General features: G+C 36.0%; 1 protein-coding gene across 3 annotated transcripts in view; it reads left to right on the top strand.

Annotated features, from left to right (window-relative positions):
* Positions 1-1,031: 1,031 nt before the first annotated feature.
* KYNU (kynureninase) overlaps positions 1,032-7,167 on the top strand; it is a 156,895-nt gene continuing 150,759 nt past the window's right edge. For all 3 annotated transcript variants that reach the window (XM_017523238.2, XM_017523236.2, XM_017523237.2), the window contains exon 1: positions 1,032-1,277. The gene's annotated coding sequence lies outside the window, so the exon portion shown is untranslated. The remainder of the gene's footprint in view (positions 1,278-7,167) is intronic.

Genomic DNA, 7,167 nt, shown 5'->3' with positions numbered 1-7,167 from the left:
AGCATAAGGCATACACAGAATAGATCCAAAAAAAAAAAAAGTATATCTTCTGAAATTCCCTGAATGGATTCAAATTTTTACTCTTCCAAGTTAATCAATTGGAAGTCTATAGGATTATTGTAAGGATACAATTGATGAAATGAAATATGTTTTCTTACCACTGGTCAATTACTTGTATTAAGGTAATTTCATGGACTTTATCTCCCCTCTTGGAAACTGGAGAGCAGCACTTTTTGTCTGGTAAATAAAGATTTAAAAAAAGAGAATATGTCATTTTTGACCTTGTGTCATGGTACCTATGGCTTTCTACATGCATGGTTTCATCATCTCAATAATCTTGGGAAGAAGGTATTGTTAAGTTCATTTTATAAACAGGAGACTGAACTACCACAAGGATAAAGTGAATTTCTCATGGTTATACAACAAACACTTGATAGAAATGATTAAATAACACTTTACTTGATTTGTTGTGGGTTACTAAACAAAGCATAGGTGTGCATAAGTCATTCAATTATTCAGGCACAATCTCCACCCTTAGTTCTAATATCGAAAGTCTTTGCTCTTAGTTTTTAATAACTACAAGGATCATCATTGAAAGATCCAAGCTCCGGAATAAGCCTAAAGAGGTAATCAAAGTGGAACAATAGTTCACACTCTTAAAGGAATAATTTGCATTAATGGAGCTTGCCAGGCTAGTTTCCACTTGAAACTTCAAATCTTCTTTCTTCCTTGTCTTGTTAACTGTCCAGATTTATTTCCTAGGTTTTTTTAAACTCACATATTAGGCAATGGGGTGTATTCTGGAATTGAGATCCTAGTTTAAACTTTTGACTAAGAAGTTTGGCCATCAGACTAAAAATCCTCAGTGTATTTGACCATAGGTACTGCCTCAAAAATCCAGAGCTCAAAGTGAAGAAGTAAGGCAAAATTTGGAATTCAGCTCTAAGACAAACTCATCAATTCAGCTGCCAGAAATTTAAATAAAGGACAAGGAAGTGTATGTTTACCTGAGTCTAAAGAGCAAAGTTGCTTCTGGAAAGAAGCCCTGGCTGGAGGTGCTGGCATTTGAAATGTTGGGCAGGCGCACATGTTGCTTAAATTTCTGGAGATTACAGATTGGTTAGTGGGAAGTAAACTACGTTTGTAAATTCTCCACTGGGTGGAGTCTGAGCAGTTCTTTGAATCTCTCACCCTAAGATCTGGCCTGAACATTGGCAAGAAATTCCTGAGAGTTCCTTGAGAGGTTCTGGGAGCCGAGCACCCCGTTGGAATCCTAGGTAAGCTCAAGGCGCTGATAAAAACTCTCTACCCTAATGTTTACTCTGTGTTTTATTCAAATGGAACTTCTCTCAGCTAGAATCCTTGTCATAGTGTTTTAAAAGTTTTTTTCTGTTGCTCTCTTCTTTTTTTTTTTTTCTCATATTCTTTTCATAAATAAAAATGGTACGACCTTCCCAAAGGCCCCACCTTTAAAAATGGGTTAAATGAAGATATGTTTACCAATGTAATTGAAAAGAACTGATGTCCATAGTGTACTGCAGTGCGTATACTGAATATGGATACATTTGACAAATCAAAGTTTGTTCTGTTCTTACTTGAGTTTAAACAGTAAGATTAGGTCAAACTCCAGAGGCGGGAAAGATATTCTTAAACAGACTTTAAGTCTGCTGTTTCCTGGTAACTTTAATTGTCTTCTTATGCTGCTACATGTCATATTAAATATTTATTTAGAGAAGTGAAAATGCCTGTTTCTTGCCCAGAGTTTCTTTCCCTTTCATTTTATGAAACTGTCATTTTCCCAAGAAGAGACAGTTGATACACTTTTTAAAAATACACTAGATTTTCTTTTTTCTTTTGAGGCGGTGAGGTGTTACTTAGTAGTAACATTGAAGCAAAGGTGTTGATTTTATTAATGTGCTCAGCAAGTAATTCGTATCCTAGATATGAAATGTACATTTGTAACAGAGTAATGTTACCCATTTCTCAATGATATGCTTAAAGAATCTTGCTCAATAAGTATATTGTTTTTCCTTTTTTCTTTATTAATGAAAAACTACACACTTTCTCCACATATTTTTAAGTCAGGTTCTAAACTTTGAATTCCTACGTACAATTTGCTCATTTCAGGCCTGAATGTGGAACTGTGTAAAGATTAACTATTGGGCACTAACAGTTATTTATTTAGCTATTTAACCCTAGATAGTGGGTGATGAGGAGATTCTGAATTCTGTGATTTCCTTAAAATCAATCCGTTTTTAATTATTATACAAGTTTTTTTACTTTAAAGTTGTAGCTGTCTAAACAAAATTGTGAAAACACTATTTCCAAACCTAAATTAAGGGCACATTGGTGCTGTCTATCAGAAGGTATTGATAATTTATTTTAAATTACAAATTACCTTTTATCTTTTTATAAAGGACCTAATGTCACTTGAGCTTAACCACAACCCTTTGAAGAAAGTGGAATTTAACTTTAAATAGCATTGACAAACAGAGCAGTTAGGTGACTTGCCTGAGACCATATGATATGTATGCACCCCCCTCCTTGACAAAATTAATACTAAATATGTAAAATTTGAAAAATTTGTAAAATATGTAAAAGTTGAAGTTTTCAATGGCATAACATTATGGCTTGTGAACACTAATTGTCTTAGCTGATGAGGTGAATGAAGAATTAAGCAGCAACTAGTATGAATGATTAAACTGCATCCTTAGAGTGAGTGTATTATGCTACCCTGGGAACTATAGACTATATTTAAGTGTATGCGAAGTTGTGCACTGGTGGAGTGGGGCAGGGTGCACTCGGTTGGAAGATACTATGCCCATCAAGTATCTCAAGGTACCCCAGGTGTGTCAGGCCCAGAAGCAGAACTAGCCACTTTAACTTTTGCCTGGCTGAGGCTGGACTGGGAAGGATGGATTCAAAAGGGTAGATCAATTCATATATACCTTGTAGTCCTTTGCAGATTGAGTGTAGGACTGAAAAAAAGAAGCCAAAGAAAAAGGGAATGAGCTGAAGAAAGACACACACACACACACACACACACACAAATCAGGAAGCAACATGAAAAAAAGAAATAATAATAATAAAGTGAGAGGTTCAAGGCTTCTAGTAGGAATTGTGCTATGTACATTCCACTCACGGACATTGTCAAAGACCAGCACAATGGACTCAGCATCTCCGGCACACTTAAGCACCATACAGTGCACTCCACTGTCCTTTTAGTCCATTTGTGTTTCTACTCTCCCTGTGCCAGGGTTTCATCTCAAAATGAAGGAAAAGGATTCTGATGCCTCAAGATTATTAGAAGGATTAAATAAGATACAGATAGAAAGAGCCTAATGAGTATCATTTTTAAAATAAGGAAAGTTGAATTTTATTCAAAATATGTTGGTAACAAACTAATCTCTTTATTTAAGTAACCCCACTTAGATTTGAAAGTCACCTCCAATAAACTCAAAGGGCTCGCCACCCAAAGAAAATTGCAAATATAAGGCAAGCTCTCTTGACTCTGAATTTCAATAAAATGTTTGCCTAGGTCTTTCACATATGGTCGGAATGAGAGAGGGTGTGCATCTAGTAATATGTCATTATGTCAAATAATTCATCAACCAATTTTGTTTATTCTCTCAAACTGCCACTTTGGTGGCAGGGGTACTCTGCCTAAATGAGGTAGCTATAAAGATAAATTAAACATGATTCAGGCCCCCAGGTAGAGTTCAGTTCAATAGGGTAGAAGAGCAACTCAGTCTAGCTACCATAAGTAACATGTTTATAGTAAGACTAATTTGATAGTAAGACAGAAAAGCATCTCAGGGAATTTTAGGAATAGCCAAGAAAATTGACTCCCTGCAGACTTGCATACAGCATGTTGCATGAAGGATTCAGTGACTCTCAAGATGGGCTTGTCCTGTCACCTTTTCAGGAGACATAGCTATTCAATCCCCTGTGTAACTAAGTGACTCTCACTTGCTGCTGGAATCACTTCATGCTTTTCATGCTTTAATGATCAGTGGTTCTGTTTTACTTTGAAAAATGAGTCCTCCCATGACAGTATTCCTCCTAGACTCTGGCATTTCATAGCTTCTATCTACAATTATTTTAAATTTTTGCTCCTGTATCTAACTGAAATAATAAGCACATCTCACAGCTCAGATTCCTGAAAGAATTTGGTTATATGCTCAGCTAAACATAATCACTGTTTGGTTAGAGCTTTTACAGCAAATAATTCACAGATCTTTGATGAAGCTACAATGTTTTAGTGGGTAAGTGTCCAACAGAGGTCTAATAAACTATGACCAGGCAACTGATAATGCCAAGTGGTAGAGACACAGCCATCACTCTTTAAAATGCAGGTTCCTCTATCAGAAAGCTATAGGTGGGACCCATTTAGAATCAAGTTTTAAGAATAGCAAGTGTTTTTGATCTTTCCTATCCATACATGTGTTCAAATAAATATAGTACCTGGTAGAATTATCGTTAGTAAAGTTAATATCTTAATTGTTACTGGTGTTCAGAGGAAGACAGGCTACTTTTACTTGAGACATTGTAACAGGCCTCATGAAAAATTATTTGAGCTAGGGCTTTGAAGGATGGCTAGAATCCAAACAAGTTCAAGGGGAGCAAAACGCTTTAGGCAAATGAAATGGCATGAGGAAAATCACAGAAATAGAAAATTTTATGTGGAGGACTAATAATACTTATGGTCAGATATTGAAAGCACCATTCATCAATGTTGAAATCATACACTTTTGTACAGAACCATGGATTGAAGCAGTTAGGAGTCATGACTGATATCAAAGTAAAAAACATGCAATGGTGAAGCTTGGTATCTTTGTCTAGGAATATAAAGGATGGCTTATCAGTGGAGACCACTGACATTTGAGAAAGGAAGAAGCCCAAAAAATACAAGAATGAAAATTGAGAGTGCAAGAAGAATGTCTGTCTTACTGGCATTACGTAACACTCAGATATACATCTCTTTATTACCAAACACTGTGTGTGTTAGTGAAGGTAAAAGAGGAAGAGAGACAGAAGAACAGAGACTGAATTGAATTCTAGAGCTTTAGTTCCGTTTTAGTTTTGGCCCCCAGGGGTTCTTGGCATTAAGAACAGTCTGAATTGAAAAATATTAAACATATCTTGTGATCCAATATTCCCGTATAACATAGACTCAGATATCCAATGACCACCTTGACATTTCTACCTGCATTTTCAATACTTGTTACCCAAGATGGAGCGCAGGATGCAGTTAGCTCACTGCAACCTCGAACTCCTGGTCTCCTGCGTCATCTGCCTCTGTAGCTAGGACCACAGGTGCATGCCAGCACATCTGTTTGTTTGTTTGTAGAGATGAACTCTTGCTAAGTTGCCCAGTCTGGCCTCAAACTCCTGGCTTCAAGCAATCCTCTGCCTCAGCCTCCCAGTGCTGTGGTAACAGGTGTGAACCAACACACCCAGCCCACTAAACTGAATTTCAATTTCCTTCTTCAAAATGTTTCTTCCCCACGTATTTTTATTTCATCATATTTCACATATTTGCCCATATCCCAAAGCTAGAAGAAAGCTCTTTTCGTTTGCTTACTAGAAGTAATCTATCAGCCAGTCCTATCTACTTTTTCTCCAAATCTCTCACAAATCCACATTCTTCTCTCTACTTTTGCCCTCATCACCAAATTTAATTCACCACCATTTCTCTCCTGAACTACTGCATTAGCCTTAATTGGTCTCCTTTTTCAACTCTTGAAACTCATTACAGAGCAAAGTGATTTTTATTTAATGTAAAATTATATCACATTACTTTTCTACTCAAAGCTCTCCAATGGTTTCCCATTAACCTTAGAAACAATTTAAATTTCATTCTGGTTCCCAAATTTCTTTATGATTACTTTCTGCCTCTGCTTTTCGCACATCACAGTTTGTTATCCCTCCTTCTCTCTTCTTCCCTCCCTAGTGTGTTTAGTTGAATAAGCCAAGCTCATTTTCACCCTAGGAGCTTTATACTTGTTGCCATATTCCTCCAGGTTCAGGTCTTCACATGATGTAGAAATGCTCATCCATCACTTTCTCAGAAAGATGAACATGATCCTCCAAGGCTCTTCCATGCTCCAGTGGAATCTACCTTAAAGTTTCTACCTTAAAGAACTACCTTAAAGGGTCATGTTCATCTTTCTGAGAAAGTCACACTCCGGTGACTGTGTCCCATTACTCTGCTGTCCCATTACTCATAGCTCTTAGATCTGAAACTGCATTGTTTTTCTATTCTTCCACTAAAAATAAACCATACAAGGGTTGGCACTAATGCAATATCTCTTACACTGCTGTCCTGTCAATGCTTGGAGCCACATAGTAGGTACCAAATAAATAATTGTTGAAAGAGTAAATAAATTAATTAATTAAATGAAATCAGCAAAACTATATGTAAATTTAACTAGCCCAAAGAAATTTTATTTCCTGTAATATCATTCTTGTTCAATTTCAAAAAAAAAAAAAAAACTAAGGGGAAATATAAACAAACAAACAAGCTAGGGTGAAATTTTAAAATATGTGTTTAAATCTCCATGGTCATTTATCCTTTTCCAAAAAGGACATGTGGCATGATGATTAAACAGAGTATAGTGTGGTTTCAAGAAACATCACACAGTCCTGCCTGTTCTAAGATAATACATATGGTGTTGACAAAGAAGAAATTTATAATTATTAACAGCACCAGGTGGATGAATCTCTTTGGTATTCATATGAACAAAATGCTAACATTTTAAGTAAAATTACCTTTTGCATGAATATTATTTTCACTCACAACAAATAATTTTGTTCAGGTTCAATATGCCCATAGTTTTAAAACCATGATCTAACAAACACTGGGGGTTGGACAGTGGTGTTGGGAAACAGAGAAAGACAAGCTAAGTGGGACACTGCTTTCCTACACTTTGACAAAGATCATCCTTGCCATTTCCTCCTCATAAGATACCTAAAGGAAAAGGTTATGATGTTATATATGTTTGGAAGCCACAAATGACATATTTCTAGATAATAAGAATTGAATGAGCTAATGTTTAGTGAGGACTTACTCTGTCCTGAGCACTATTATCTAATTTAGTTCTTTTAATGTCTGTAAGTTACTATTATTTTCTTTTCTTTCTTTTTTTTTTTTTTTTTTTTTTTTTT

Source organism: Cebus imitator, unplaced genomic scaffold, assembly GCF_001604975.1.
Source record: "Cebus imitator isolate Cc_AM_T3 unplaced genomic scaffold, Cebus_imitator-1.0 Scaffold27, whole genome shotgun sequence".
NCBI classification, from domain to species: Eukaryota; Metazoa; Chordata; class Mammalia; order Primates; family Cebidae; genus Cebus; species Cebus imitator.
This window is presented reverse-complemented; position numbering and strand designations above follow the sequence as displayed.